Raw genomic sequence first — 15286 nt, 5'->3', positions numbered from 1 at the left:
TAGTGCTAGGTAGTGTTCGGTTTGGAGACTGGGTAGAAGTAGTAGTAAAATTATTTTTATTTCTGTTGATTATGGTAGTACATTGATTTATCATTTTAATTGATTAGCCTACGTGGCTCTTCATCTTTGTTTAATTTGATATTCTAATTTAATATTTGCGTTTTTCAATTAGTTTACAGAATAGGTATCCCTTTGGGGATGTGTTTTATTTGAATTGAAAAAAAGTGATAACCTACCTAACTACGAGTATAACTTAACCTAACGTGCTAGATCACGTATGATCTGATGATTTGATCTCAGACAGGTGTCTCTGAACCTTTCCAGACTGGGTAGAAGAATACAGAGTACCTATTTATTTCTCATATTCAGTACTAACCTGCAAAGCTTTTATTCGTGATAAATCGACGGCTAAAGCCATTTTTTACTAAAGCAATTTCGTTCATTTGAAATGTTGGTAGTGATATTATTAATATTATTATATTAGATAAATTTTAACAGTTTTCGTAAGATTTTTGATTACTTTTGAATTGTTCGATATTTTTGTTGGTTTTCTTTTTCTAACTCTTACTACGTTCAGACTATGGCTGATATTCAATGAGCACTCATGCGCCAAATTTTTACCGGGAATCGTAGGTCTGTCTTTTGATATGAAAATAGCCTATATTACAACTATAAGGTGTCTACGTGGTTTATGAACATTCCCTTCGTAACCATGACAACGCGGGCATGCGAGGATGTACAGAATTTTTGTGCTCGTCGCAAATGAGACGTGAGATTGTCAGAATCAGTTATTGGTGGTTGTTTTTAGTGCGAATGTTTTATGGTCGCGTCTGAGTGGTGAATTTTTGTTGAATTGTAATGTGTAATACCGGCAAGTGACTAAAGAGGAAGTTTCCGATGAATTCAATGTAAGTATTATCCGTTTATCAAGCGTGGACTTTGTTTAAAACGAAAAATAAACCTATGTGCCACATAATCAGCCCAACCAGCACTTGCAGTTGTTTGTTTTGCCGGCAAGTGGAATTGATTTCCAGAATTTTTTTATCGTCTGGCTCGGCCGTCTGTCTCTCCCTACCCGTATTTGGGTTTGGTGATTCATAAAACGCCGAATATGCAATTTGTACGACAACATAATGCGCGCGCAACACATGTTCATTGTTGCATTCTTCGTTTTCTTCTTCATACATAACCAAAAATGCAGTGGATTCTATAGGGTAAGTGTGTCATAATTCCGAACCTGCAAAACGCGTATCGATAGTGTGAACAAGCTAGCTTCTCGGCAACGGGACAGTCTTGCTGTGTCACAGCATCGAAACGCATTTTGCAGGTTCGGTTAAAACCTATTCTAGATAAACTTTTCAAAAGGTCCTATCTTCATTGATCGATTCTCTTTCGTTAATAACTCAGTTGCAAAACCTTTTGCTGTTGTATTTGAAGATTTGGACGCTAGATGAGAACCTCCTTAACACTCCGAATTCGATGCCTCCGAAAAACGTGTAACGGCAAGTTTGCAATAGCATAACTTAGCCATTTCTTGATCAATTTCAAAAATTGTTGTACTTCTAGAATTCCTAGGGTATGTAGATTATTTTGATTGTAAATAGATTAAAAATAGGGTCGTCTACTTTATTCAAAAGCGAAAAGAGTCGTTACACGTTTGGTGTGTTTATGGGTTTAGCATGTTGCCTAAGATCCATAAATTAGATTAATGGGCACAAATGTTTATACTTAGCCAGAATACAGTAATGGTTCCTATATATGGATCCTGGAGTCATCGGAACGGTCCTCCGGAAGATTCGGAGCATCTGTAAATCGAAAATATCCGTTTTCTCGAAAACATTAGTAACTGTGATATAAGAAAGAATTTGGGTTCATGACACAAACACGGACCCGGATGGCCATGGGAGCGTGCTCAGGAAGATCCTTAACATCTGTAAAAGTGATCAATCCATGAAAACATCTGTAAAAGTGGTCAATTCATGAAACTAATCCTAGAGCTCCGCGGTTTTTTTTTTCGAAAACACTTGGAACTGTGATATAAGAAAGAATTTGGGGTCGTGACATAAACATGGCTCCGGAAAATTCAAAACATCCGTAAAAGTGGTCCATTCATGAAACTGATCCTAGAGCTCCGCGGTTTTTTCAAAAACATTAGGAACTGTGATATAAGAAATAATTTGGGATCATGACATAAACCTCGACCTGGATGGCCATAGGACCATTCTCCGTAAGATCCGAAACATCCATAAAAATAGTCCATCCATGAAACTGATCCTAGAGCTCCGCAGTTTTTTTGAAAACACGTATAACTGTAATATAAGAAATAATTTGGGGTCGTGACATAAACATGGACCCGGATGGCTATGAAACCGTCCTTCGGAAGATTCGGATCATCGGTAAAATTGGTTCATCCATGAAACTGATCCTATAGCACCGCAGTTTATTTAAAAAATATTAGGAACTGTGTTATAAGAATGAATTTGGGCTCGTGACATAAACATGAACCTGGATGGCCATTGGACCATCATTTGGAAGATCCGAAACATCCGTAAAAGTGTTTCATACATGAAATTGTGAAAAACCGTGATTTTTTTTCGAAAACTTCACAGTTTGAAGTGTTTTTGGGAAAACCGCGGAGTTTTAGAATCAGTATCATCGATGCACCACTTTTACGGATCTTCCGAAAGACGGTTTCTTGGTCATTCTAGTTCATGTTTATGTTACGACCCCAAATTATTTCTTATATCACAGTTCCACGTGTTTTCGAAAAAACCGTGAAACTCATGGATCAGTTTTATGGATTGACTATTTTACGGATGTTCCAGATCTTCCAGACAACGATCCCATTCCCATGCAGGTACATGTTTACGCCATGACCCCAAATTCTTATATCACAGTTCCTAATGTTTTTGAAAAAACTGCGGAGCTCTTTTCCGGATGTTCCGGATCTACCAGAGGACGGCCTCATGGCCATCCGAGTCAATTTTTATGTCGTGACCCTAAATTCTTTCTTATATCACAGTTTCAAATGCTTTCGAAAAAAACCGTAGAACTCTAGGATCAGTTTCGTGGATTGACCACTTTTAAGGATGTTCCGGATCTTTCGGAGGACAGTCTCATGGCTATCAGGGTCCATGTTTGTCACGACCCCAAATTAATTCTATCATCACAGCTCCTGATGTTTTTTTTTTCTAAGACTGCGGATCTCTAGGATCAGTTTCATGAATTGACCACTTTTACGGATGTTTCGGATCTTCCGGAGGACGGTCTTATGGCCATACAGGTCCATGTTTATGTCGTGACCCCAAATTCTTTCTCATATCACAGTTCCTAATGCTTTCGAAAAAAAAACCGCGGAGTAATAGGATCAGTTTCATGGATTGACCATTTTTAAGGATGTTCCAGATCTTCCGGAGGACGGTTCCATGGCCTTCTAGGTAGATGTTTATGTCATGACCCCTAATTAATTTATATATGACAGTTCCAAGTGTTTTCTAACAAAATCCGTGGAGCTCTAGGATCAGTTTCACAGATTGAACACTTTTACGGATGTTCCGCCATCCTGGTTCATGTTTATGTCATGAACCCAAATTCTTTCTTATATCACAGTTCATAATGTTTTCGAAAAAAAAAACCGCGGAGTTCTAGGATCAGGAGTTTATGGATAGACCACTTTTACGGATGTTCTCGAGGGGGGCGACACATCTAAATCTCAATTCTAGATGCTCAAAAAATCTCACACTAGCTAATCAATCTTCGAAAAATCATCTTTCATTTCTCGCATCTACTTGCATCGTGCGTCATCTTTTTGCAGGAAATCTTCAAAATCGACATAAATCTTCATTCTATCTACTCAGCGTGCGTGCAGCTAGCCACAGCAAAACACAATCTTTTCTGCATCGTAGATAGAGTCGTCCCCCTCGGATGTTCTGGATCTTTCGAGGATCGCTCCGCTATCTCCAGATTCCATATATAGGAACCATGACCGTATTCTGGCTAACTATGAACATTTGTGCCCATTAATCTAAATTATGGATCTTAAGCCACTTGAAAAACCCATAAACACACCTGAAAAAAACGTGTAACGACTCTTTTCGCTTTTGAAAAAAGTAGACGACCCTATTTTTAATCTTTTTGCAATTCAAGCTGAACATTGCATTAGGTCCTAAGTAACATTGATCGATTCTCTTCGTTGACTTTCTCTTTCGTTAATAACTTGAGCACAGAACCGTTTCATTATGTGTTTGTTGTATTAGATGCTAGATAAAAGCTTCTTTTATCGATCTGTGTGCTGAAAATACCTGGGAATGTCTTTACATGGCCTGGGGATACAAAGAGAAAGTCGACGAAGAGAATCTGTCAATGTTACTTAGGCCCGAATGCAATTTTCAGCTTGAATTAAATTAAAATGTACAGAGCCTAGGAATTCCAGAGGTACCTACCACAATTTTTGAAATTCATTAAGAAATGGCTAAGTTATGTCATTGCAAACTTGCTGTTGCACGTTTTTCGGAGGCTTCGTAGTCGGCGTAAAGTATTTTACCCATCGTATTCGGAGTGTCAATCAAATTATGTGGTAAAAATAGCGCGAATTCTGCTTGCATAGCAGTCGTTATCAACAGAGAAAGTCGATGAAGAGAATCGATCAAAGCAACATCGTATAATTCAAGCTGAACATTGCATTAGGTCCTAAGTAACATTGACAGATTCTCTTCGTCGACTTTCTCTTTGTATCCCCTCGGCCATGTAAAGACATTCCTAGGTATTTTCAGCACACAGATCGATAAAAGAAGCTTTTATCTAGCATCTAATGCAACAAACACATAATGAAACGGTTCTGTGCTCAAGTTATTAACGAAAGAGAAAGTCTACGAAGAAAATCGATCAATGTTACTTAGGACGTAATGCAATGTTCAGCTTGAATTCTTCCACACTCATAAGAATTAATCAAAAGGCTTTCTCTAGCCTACATAGCAAGACTATATGCTGGAAATTACTCGTTTGGTTTCCGGTCCAGTCAAGAAGTTTTTAACGACTCTGGGCATAGGGAAACCTTGTTTCACAATGTACGAAAGCATAAATAGTGCAGGCATAGAAAGGTCTCAGTAAAACAACAAACTGAAAGTTCTCAAAGAACGCTGCGTTAAATTCCATTTTGGGACGCTGTTGGGAGCTCGGTTGGGAGAGAATCATTCAAAAAATCCATAATTTACAAACTCGTTAGCCATCGCGCAATGTCCTCAGTCTGGTCCAGTTTAAAATAATAACACACAACATGCAATCATCAACCTATTTGTGAACAAAAACAAAACAACAAACATGCCCATTTCTAGTTGACCTCTCCCTTAAACGGGAAGAGTGAAACGCATCCACTGATAAGACTGCTTCGTAATGATGCATATTACCATAAAGTTCACAATGTGCATCACCATGCGACCATTACACGCCATGTGATTTGTGTAAAGTTTAATTTCTTGTTTTTATTGCTCCAGCAGCCGTCGGCTGTTGTGATGATTGTGAGGAAAAAACTGTGTGAATCAACTAATAGCTTTGAGTTCAATGGGCGGAACCGAGCTGCCGGCAAACACTTTTGCAGTTTTAAGACACTCACCTACCTCCATACATAATGCGGAAGTTTGTGGGTGACCTTTCCATCATGCGTTGCGTTTTGGAATGATGCAATAGCAAATCATAAAACCATGCAACACGAACACGCACATGGGCGTCAGAAATTAATTGGAGCATAACCTATCTCCGATGGTGACCGTTGATGAGCAATGTTTTAGTGTGTTTGGTAACAGAATGATCGAATTTTCTATTTCTCACGAACTCAATCAAACTGATTACTCGATGAACATTTCAAATGGTCCTATCTGCTTTGATCGATTCTCTTGATTGACTTTCTCTTTTGATAACCGCTGCTATGCGAACAGATTCCGCACTAATTTTGCCCCATTGTTTGATGAAGGAGGTTCTTATATAGCGTCCAAAACGTCAAATACAACAGAGATAGGTTTTGCAGCTGAGTTATTAACGAAAGAGAAAGTCGATAAAGAGAATCGATCAATGCAGATAGGACTTTTTGACATGTTTATCTTGATTACGGCTCATTATCTTTATGAGTTCAAAAGTTTTTATCAAATGCATTTGATATTATGATTAAGGTGTTTAATGTTCAAGCATAACAAATCTCGCGTAACATTTTTAAACAAAACTTGTAAGGACCTTTTTGTGTGAACCAAAGTACACCCACGCCAATCAGTAACACCATCGGGTAGGGGAAATTCTTCCCTTCCCGATAGTGCTCCTCTTTAATTGAGTGGGCATACCTCGATTCATGCCCCTTTTCGCCTTAACTAGTTTTGTTTATGTTTATAGTTTGTTTATGTTACGCGACAAATCAGGATCACCGAATACGGAATTCTTTTCATAAATTAGAACTTAGAACATTTAAAAAAATTCTTTCTTTGAAATTCCGGCATCTCGAAAAATTTGTCCTACACGAAACGAAAATCAATTATTTAATTCATGTGTTTCACTTATACATTTTTGGCAAAGCATCAGCCTTATACATTCCATAAAACAAACCACATAGGTCCTATTAGAATGCATAAAAGGTATGTGTGACCGCCTATACATTTCATTTGACACATGATCTTTATTAACTTTTTGCAAGGCGTCTGCTTATTAGTTGACTTATACATTTTATGAATAATCAGCAATGGAAATTTGCCAAAAGGTATAAGGAGATTTCTATCCGTGTAGCCCGCGAATCGAAAGTCCATTTCTTAAAGAATTTTCAAACAAAACGTGGCCTGCCCCGTTAATTTGGAGTCACTGTAACTTGTACAATGAAAAATGGAAGGTCACTCCCAACCCCATTCAGTTGATTCAGTGTGCAATTTATCTGGTTCTGATCAATCACGGAGTAGCAATTATTTGATATGTGTAGTCAGTCTGAGCTAAGCTAAAAAACTACAAGGGGCAGCCCTATGGCGTTGTACGCAATGGTGACGTTGGACTACGTGGTTTTATATAATAAATGTTATTTGTTAACTGCAGCAGGAGCTGGTGTTTTGTATAGGAATAGGCATTTGAGCGGGGTTCTCTCTGTTTATACTCTTTAGTATGACTATGATTGCCCTAAAAAGAACCTTTTGATATCAATTTTAGTTGGGACATGTTCAGAAATTTAACTCTTTTGGAAAATCTTGGTGGCCCTGAAAAGGGCCGACAGGCTTAAAGCCTTTGGAAGATGATGATGACGTGTAGGCAGCTGGATCAGCAAATCGGACCGGACAATCCCATATTCTTCGGTTCAATGATTGGGCACTCGCAAGAATCTCGGTCCGTCTGCTGCTGGACAGGGGTTGAACTGGTGTCTGCGACAGGTTCAATTACTTACTTAAATTGATCTTTATTTCTTTTATTTGTAGTGGGATTACATGTTTGTTGTTACAAGTGATACAGAGGTATCTTTTCATCTTTAGTTGTTTGATTAATATAAAATTATTAATTAAATTTCCTAGACCCATCAGACCTGCTTAGGGACTTATCACCTTAGTGGAATTGATTTAGTTTGAATTTGAAAGCATACTTCTAAAAACTACTATTTACAGCCTACAACTAATCTACAACTACTATTTACACTTAACCTACTATATACAAATTGCTTATTAAAGCATGTTCTGAAATGTTACATTTCTGCACAAATCTTGTCTTGATGACGGTAATTTTTAAATCTAATCTTGGGATATCCGCTTCCTGGTGAAGCTCTGATATCCTTGTGTCGAAGGGGCGATCGAGGATCATCCTCAGCACTCTGTTTTGTGCCATCTGTAATTTGTTCCCGTGAGTCTGTGCACTTGATTCCCACACCGGAGCAGCGTAGAAAATTGCAGGTGCAATGATATGTTTGTAGACGGCCAGTTTGCCCAAGTAACAATCTAAATGCTTGGAAGATTTATTCTTATTTTATCATTGTTTTATCATAGCATCCCTTCCAGCCTGTGGTTGTATTACGGTTTTGTGTGCTTGTCATAAAATCAGGCCGTCAATTCGTCTATAAAACTGTTTTATGACTACTAAATTAAAACTCAGACTTCATAGTTTTAACGGTAGCTGTAAGGTGGTTCTGCATCACTACTTATAACTGAAGAATAAAACCAAAACAAAACATACAATTATGTTTTATGGTACACTTTTTATGACCGATATAAAACTTGAAGCAGTCTTAGACCTTCATTAAAGCTTCATTACAACTATCATCTTTATCAGAGGCCTAAGATTCACAGATAAGAAATATACTGCTACAACAAAAAATACTCTGAAATTTTTTGTCATTATAAAAAACAAATCTATTCAGGTATATGAAATGAAAACCCCTTCAGTGCTTCTGAACACGATGAAGATGAGACGATCGACAATATGAAACTCCTGGAGGAACAACAGTTATACGATCCCTACATAAGGCACAGGAGCTCTTAAAAATATTGAACAAGCGGCTTTCCGATACACTTCCGAAAGATCCACGAACCCTTCTTAAAGCAACGCCGACAGTTTCACTAAATCCGTTGGGAGATGGCCAGTATTGACATCACGGCTTTAAACCTTGTATTGAAAAAGCTTTTAGTGGATCCAATAAGCATTTCTTACATCTTGATTACAAGCGAAAATAGGAGGATCGCTTGTAATGCTGACTTTTTGACAGGTGGTCATGGTTTTTGTTTTGTTTTGATTCGCTGTACCGAATAAAACCAGCAAGCTAGTTATATAGCTTAAATATAACTTAACGCTCTCAATTTGGACTACGAAATGCTAAGATACAACCATTAGGTTTATGTTATGCTATAGAATTCCAATCTAGGAGAATATGTTATATTGAGGTATTTTTAAGGAGTAGCAAGTTATAACGAAAAAAAATGTCGCCGTATGAACAAATTTCACACAGTATGAATAATTACGCTTTAATTGATAGGCAATAAAACACTTTCATACATCTATGTATAATTAAATAATATGTGACTGGTTATTGCTCAACAGTAGTAACAGTTTTGTACTAAATAGATAATCTTTGAATGACTCTTTAATGCATGGTGCTAATGCAGACAAATTAAAAATATCCCTATATTTTAGTATTCATATGGCGCACTAAATTTATGCTCCTATTTGGTATAATAATCACCATAAATATTGCACGGCATGCTGTGAAGCATATACAGATTGGTTTAAAATTATAATAAAGTCGTCTTATTTTCAATGTACAATAATATCAGCCATTATTACCAACTGACAAGGATCATGATTTCACATCAAACATCGAAAGAATAAAACCAAAATAAAATATTTCTCAATATTAACTATCATCCAAAAACCCCAACTTAAAACCTTCAAAGTTGTCAAAATGTTTTGCGTATCATGTTTTATCAACTTCTTCAGGAGCGATTTATGCGGTTGTAATATAGTTTTATGGTAGTCATTAGAAGGCTGTTAAAACTTTCTGACCTGGAGGAGGTTTTATGTTTTCATTTTTAACAATCACGTCTAGAGTGTGATAAAACTGACATAAATCCTATGCTCCTAAAGTAGTTCGCATATCAAGTTTTAATCATTGCATTAAAACTGGGCCAATTGGCCATGACATGGCTGTATTGCGGTTCTCAGTAGATTGTTAAAGCAATGTGGTCGTCAGTGAAGGTTTTATAATTTGGTTATATCAACTGCTTTAAAACTTAAATAAATCAAAAATTGTTGCTTGGGTGTTCACCATAGAGAGACGAGATCTGCGACAAATTAGCGGATACAGACACCTAACTAAGCTTGAACACTTAACTAACGTTTTTTCTATGTGCGAGCGGAATAAGAGCTTTTCATCAACCAACAAGTGCTGAGTCTCTTTAGAATTAGGTTGAAAATGGCGTTGAAGCCGGGGGCCTTCATACTCTTAAAATATTTTATCGTTGAGAAAATCTGTTCTACCGTGATTTTATCCTCCGTGGGGGGTGCAAGGGGAGGCATCTAAATTGTGGACGCATTGCGTCACCTGATTTTCGAGCGGACTTTGGGTATTGGAGCCAAGCAAGTGCGATGCAGCAATACGATCACCAATCGCATTTGCTTTCGCCTTCGGTGTTATGAGCCGAGCCTCATCATTTTTGAGTCTTAGAGGTGGGATGAGACTTCAGAACCGTGGCTACCTTCCAAAATGGACGTGAACGGTCATCCAGATTTTGGACAACACGTCCAAAACTAGGCTGCCAAAACTAGGACAATGCGTACCATTGATACTTCGCGTATCTGCAGGTATAAAATAGACCCCACTAGCGGTCCTTAGCCTCTTGTCCAGTAACTCCTATTCCTACCTCCCCGCGGTACCGGCTGGGGTACGAGTAACCATAGGGAAGATCGGGTAACCAACTCCGGTGGAACCTTGGTCGTATGCTGACAGGGAAGGGGGGGACTCCTATTTCCGGAGAGTGCAGTCTTCGAGCGTCTGTTCACCATGGAGGTGCGGCTCAAATCGGTGTCTGTTCTCCATGTTAGGAGCGGCTGATCAACGTCCTGATGCCAACGTGGGACTGTAAACAGTGCTGTGCACGATGGTCCCCCGGCGAGCCAATTGGGGGCCATACAAAAAAAAACAAAAGTACAGGAAGCAAGCAATGTAAATACGGACCGGAACAATTGGCATAGACCCAAGCAACAGAAACGGACTAACGATTGGAAACTCGTAACATGGAACTGCAAGTCTCTCAATTTCTTGGGAAGTACTCGCATTCTTTCCGATTTTTTGAGGGTCCGCAAGTTTGACATGGTAGCGCTGCAGGAGGTTTGCTGGAAGGGATCGTCGGTACATACGTATAGGGATGGTTATACCATCTACCAGAGCTGCGGCTACAGCTTTCATCGTGATGGGCGAAATGCAGAAGCGCGTGATTGGTTGGTGGCCAATCGATAGCAGAATTTGCAAGTTGAGGGTCAAAGGCCGTTTCTTCAATGTCAGCATAATTAACGTGCACAGCCCTCACTTAGCTAGTGATGATGACGATAAAGACGCTTTTTACGCGCAGCTGGAACGGGAATACGACAGCTGCCCAAGCCATGACGTCAAAATCGTCTTAACGCTCAGATCGGCTAACGAACACCAACGAAGAACATGGCCATACGTAGCACCTACTTCCGGCATAGCATCCCATATCGGTACACCTGGAGATCACCGCAGCAGACAGAATCGCAAATCGACCACGTTTTGATCGCCGGAAGGCACTTCTCGGAGATTATCGACGTAAGGATCTATCGCGGCGCAAATATCGATTCGGACCACTACCTTCTAATGGTTAAGGTGCGCCAAAAACTTTCCGTTGCCAACAACATTCGGTACCGACGCCCGCCACGCGGACTACAAAGTGCTTTCCCAGATCATCTTTCGCCGTTTATCGCCGCTAGCAAGCAGATTTATGAGAAGTTATCAAGCCGGTTTAGTGGACGGGCGATCGACAACGGACCAAATCCAAAAAATTACGTTGCGGCAGAGAGTCGTGAATATCAAGTCCCTACGCACCACCTATTCATCGATTTCAAGGCCGCTTATGATACTATTGACCGTGAAGAGCTATGTAAGATTATGGACGAGAACGGGTTTCCCGAGAAGCTGACCAGACTGATCAGGGCTACGATGGATGGTGTACAGTGCTGCGTGAAGATATCGGGTGCGCTATCGGACTCGTTTGAAACTCGCAAAGGACTTCGACAAGGCGATGGTCTTTCCTGCCTCCTGTTGAACATTGCGCTAGAAGGTGTTATGAAACGTGCGGGCTTTAACATGCGGACACGATCTTCAATAAGTCTAGCCAGTTCATCTGCTTCGCTGACCACGTGGACATTGTCGGAAGAACGTTTCAGGCCGTGGCAGAGCAGTACACCAGGCTGAAACGTGAAGCAGAGAAGGTTGGATTAAAGGTGAATACGTCGAAGACAAAGTATCTGCTAGCTGGAGGAACCGAGCGGGAGAGGGCTCGCATAGGCAGAAGCGTGCCAATCGGCGGAGATGAGTTCGAGGTGGTGGATGAATTTGTGTACCTCGGATCATTGGTGACGTCGGATAACAACTGCAGCAGAGAAATTCGTCGGCGTATTATTGCCGGAAGTCGTGCTTACTACGGACTACACAAGACCCTGAGGCCGGGTAAAGTTCACCTCCGTACTAAATGTACCATGTACAAGACGCTCATAACACCGGTAGTTCTCTACGGGCACGAGGCGTGGACGATGCTCGAGGAGGACCTGCAAGCACTGGGTGTTTTTGAACGACGAGGGTTTAGGACCATCTTTGGCGGGGTATGTGAGAACGGTGTATGGAGGCAAATGATGAACCACGAACTGGCGCAACTCTATGGCGAACCCTGTATCCAGAAAGTTGCGAAAGCTGGACGGGTACGATGGGCGGGATACGTTTTAAGAATGCTGGACAACAATCCCGCAAAAATGGTGTTTGCCTCGAATTCGGCCGGTACAAGACGAAGAGGAGCACAGCGACCAAGGTGGTCAGTAGACTGATGCAAAATTTGACTTTTTCGCTCCACAGTGAAATGGTTTCAAATCGGGTCTTGATTAGCCTCCAAAAGTTACAACTCATTTGGTTAGAAACAGACTTCGCACAAACCATTTGAAGTTTACATGTAAATTACTATGGGAAATCTTAACTTTTTGTTCATTGTCTTCTAGTCTTTTTCCATATTGAGCTGCAAAACAGCTCGATAGCTATTCTTATAGAAAATTTTCTCAGCCTCAACTTTGCTGAAGATCGTTTCTATGTAAAACGAGACAGGAAAAAGTTATTATTTATTTAAGAGATTGGTGAACTTATGACATGATCAAGCAGCTGCTCTGTAGGCAACACTGTATTTTGCAGTGTGACATAGTAGCCATAATTTTTGTGTCCTATTCAACGCCCCAGAAACACCAATGTTGCCTGCTGAGCAGTTGATTGAGCATGATCATAAGACATCAACGCATTGAACCATTAATAACTTTCGATCCTTGCATTTAATCAAAAAGTTATCTTAAGCAAAGTTGTAGCTGGGAAAATTTCCTACAAGTACAGTTGAAAGTTTTTGAAGCAGACCGATATGGTGAATTATTAGATAGACATGAACAAAAATCTTGGTTTTACCATAGTAATTCCCATACAAACTTCAAATGGTTTGTGCCATCTCAGTTTCTCACCAAATGGGTTCAAATTTTGAGAGGTTAGTCAGGATCCGATTTGGAATCGTTTAAGTATTGTGGAGCGAAAATTTCAAAATTTGCATCACTCTAGTGGTCAGACCAAGTGGAGTAGGATCTTGGAAGTGTGGGACGGTCAAGAAATTGGAGACAAGCAGCCACGGACCGAGTGAATTGGCGTAACATTGTGATGCAGGTGCAATCCTGAGGGATGTAGGACCAGGATAAGTAAGTTAGTCAAAAACATTCGTTTCGGAGTGAGTTCATTCTGGAAGCAATCTGCCTGTTCAGATCGGCCGTTTCACGTTTTTTGTCCAGATCTCCTCTAGAGAACAGTTTGTGTGGTCGTTGGGGGCGTGTGGTTCTAAATATGGTGATGAGTGTGCAAAATGTTACGCAATTGCATCCTCCCTATTCGCACACCACTGAAGATCGTGCCACTTCGACTAGTTTCGTCTACTAATGACTCTCTGATGACAGTGTTGGGTAAGCAGAAATGCTGCATCGACATGTTTCGTCTAGAAACGATTCTCTGAAGACTGTATTGGGGAAGCAACATATGCATGTACGTAATTGGTGAATTTGTGAGTTATTTCGAAGCTTTTGGACAATTTACCACTTTTTCAATAGTTTCTTGTTGAGAATCAACATTATAAAACTTTGCTATCGATATGTGGAAATATTTCTGATCGATTGGTGATAAAGTTATTGAAATTGGTCCAGGGGAAGCTGAGTTATTAATGTTAAAAATCTTTCATAATTTCGTTACATGTTCCATTTTCGGTTTTCGCAAAGTGTACCCCCATATAGAAATCACATACTTAGTCTTACGCCAAAAAGTGTGTCCCGGGCTTCTACGGCTTTAACGCGTTTTATAATCTATCTAGCTCGTACATTTTAGTAGAAGTTACCAATTATGTTTTCACATCCAATAGCTAAGAAAATTTTCAATAAGTGCAGATAACAAGCTTACCCGTAAATCATGATGGCGATAAGGAAAACAAAAAGTTCAATTTTCTCATAGTTATTCTCATTAAACTTCAAAAAGTCAGTGCAGTATGAGTTCGCATCCAATTGACCTAAAATGTTGAGAGAATGATCAGAACCTGATTAAAAATCGATTGATTGGTGCAGCAAAATCTGTATTTTGAACCACCCTTACACAGCAAAAAAATAATTTTGATATCACATCAAAGTGGATGCACTACAACCATGTCGAAAATTTCATGTAATTTTTATGACCACATAAATAAACAAATGCAGTAAAAGCAGCGTAATGTCAGTTCATGCATTATATTAATGATAATTTTGTCCTTTTTAGCAAGTAATATTACACCATATTTTCGACATTATTGTAGTGCATCCACTTTGACGTGATATCAAAATTATTTTTTTGCTGTGTATATATAGCTCTCAAATAACAACTGTGCACAGCAAAAAAATAAATTTTAATATTTCATCCAAGAGGATGCACTTCAATCATGTCGAAAATCTCGTGTAGTTTTTATGGCCACAAAAATAATCAAATGCAGTAAAAGCAGCGTAATGTCAGTTCATGCACTGTATTAATGATAATTTTGAACTTTTAGCAAGTAATATTACACCATAATTTTGACACAATTGAAGTGCATCCACTTTGATGTGATATTAATATTAATTTTTGCTGTGTGCAAGCGGTTCAAACAACACTAAGTTGAGAGCAGACGGAAGTTCGATGAAGAGCATCAAAGTCAGTAACAAAAGAAAAAGCAGAAGAAGCAGAAGAAGAAGAATAATAATAAGAAGAATAATAAGAAGAAGAAGGAGAAGAAGACTTTTCATGTCCGATTTTACAAAATATTAGCTCGCACGAGTAAATCTAAACAAATAATGAACAAGTCACGAACAAGTTTAGCGATTTGGTGGTTATGTGAAAAGGTGCCGCCAATACGTGCGAGGAGATGATTCAAACTGAAAGCAATTGAATTTCCACCACTGTGTGAAATGTGTAAAGTGGACCCTACACGATTGCTATTATTAACAATAATCGTATTGACAATAGTCGTATTTGTCAATACATTCT

The 15286-nt window shown here is 39.3% G+C and overlaps 1 protein-coding gene across 2 annotated transcripts in view; it reads left to right on the top strand.

Annotated features, from left to right (window-relative positions):
• Positions 1-15286, top strand: part of Dip-C (dipeptidase C) — a 557142-nt gene that overhangs the window by 226001 nt on the left and 315855 nt on the right. The gene's annotated exons all lie outside the window — the stretch shown is intronic.

Source organism: Ochlerotatus camptorhynchus, unplaced genomic scaffold (assembly GCF_037179485.1).
Source record: "Ochlerotatus camptorhynchus isolate MF236.1 unplaced genomic scaffold, CSIRO-AGI_Acam_v1.1 ptg000150l, whole genome shotgun sequence".
In the NCBI taxonomy this organism is placed as follows: Eukaryota; Metazoa; Arthropoda; class Insecta; order Diptera; family Culicidae; genus Ochlerotatus; species Ochlerotatus camptorhynchus.
This window is presented reverse-complemented; position numbering and strand designations above follow the sequence as displayed.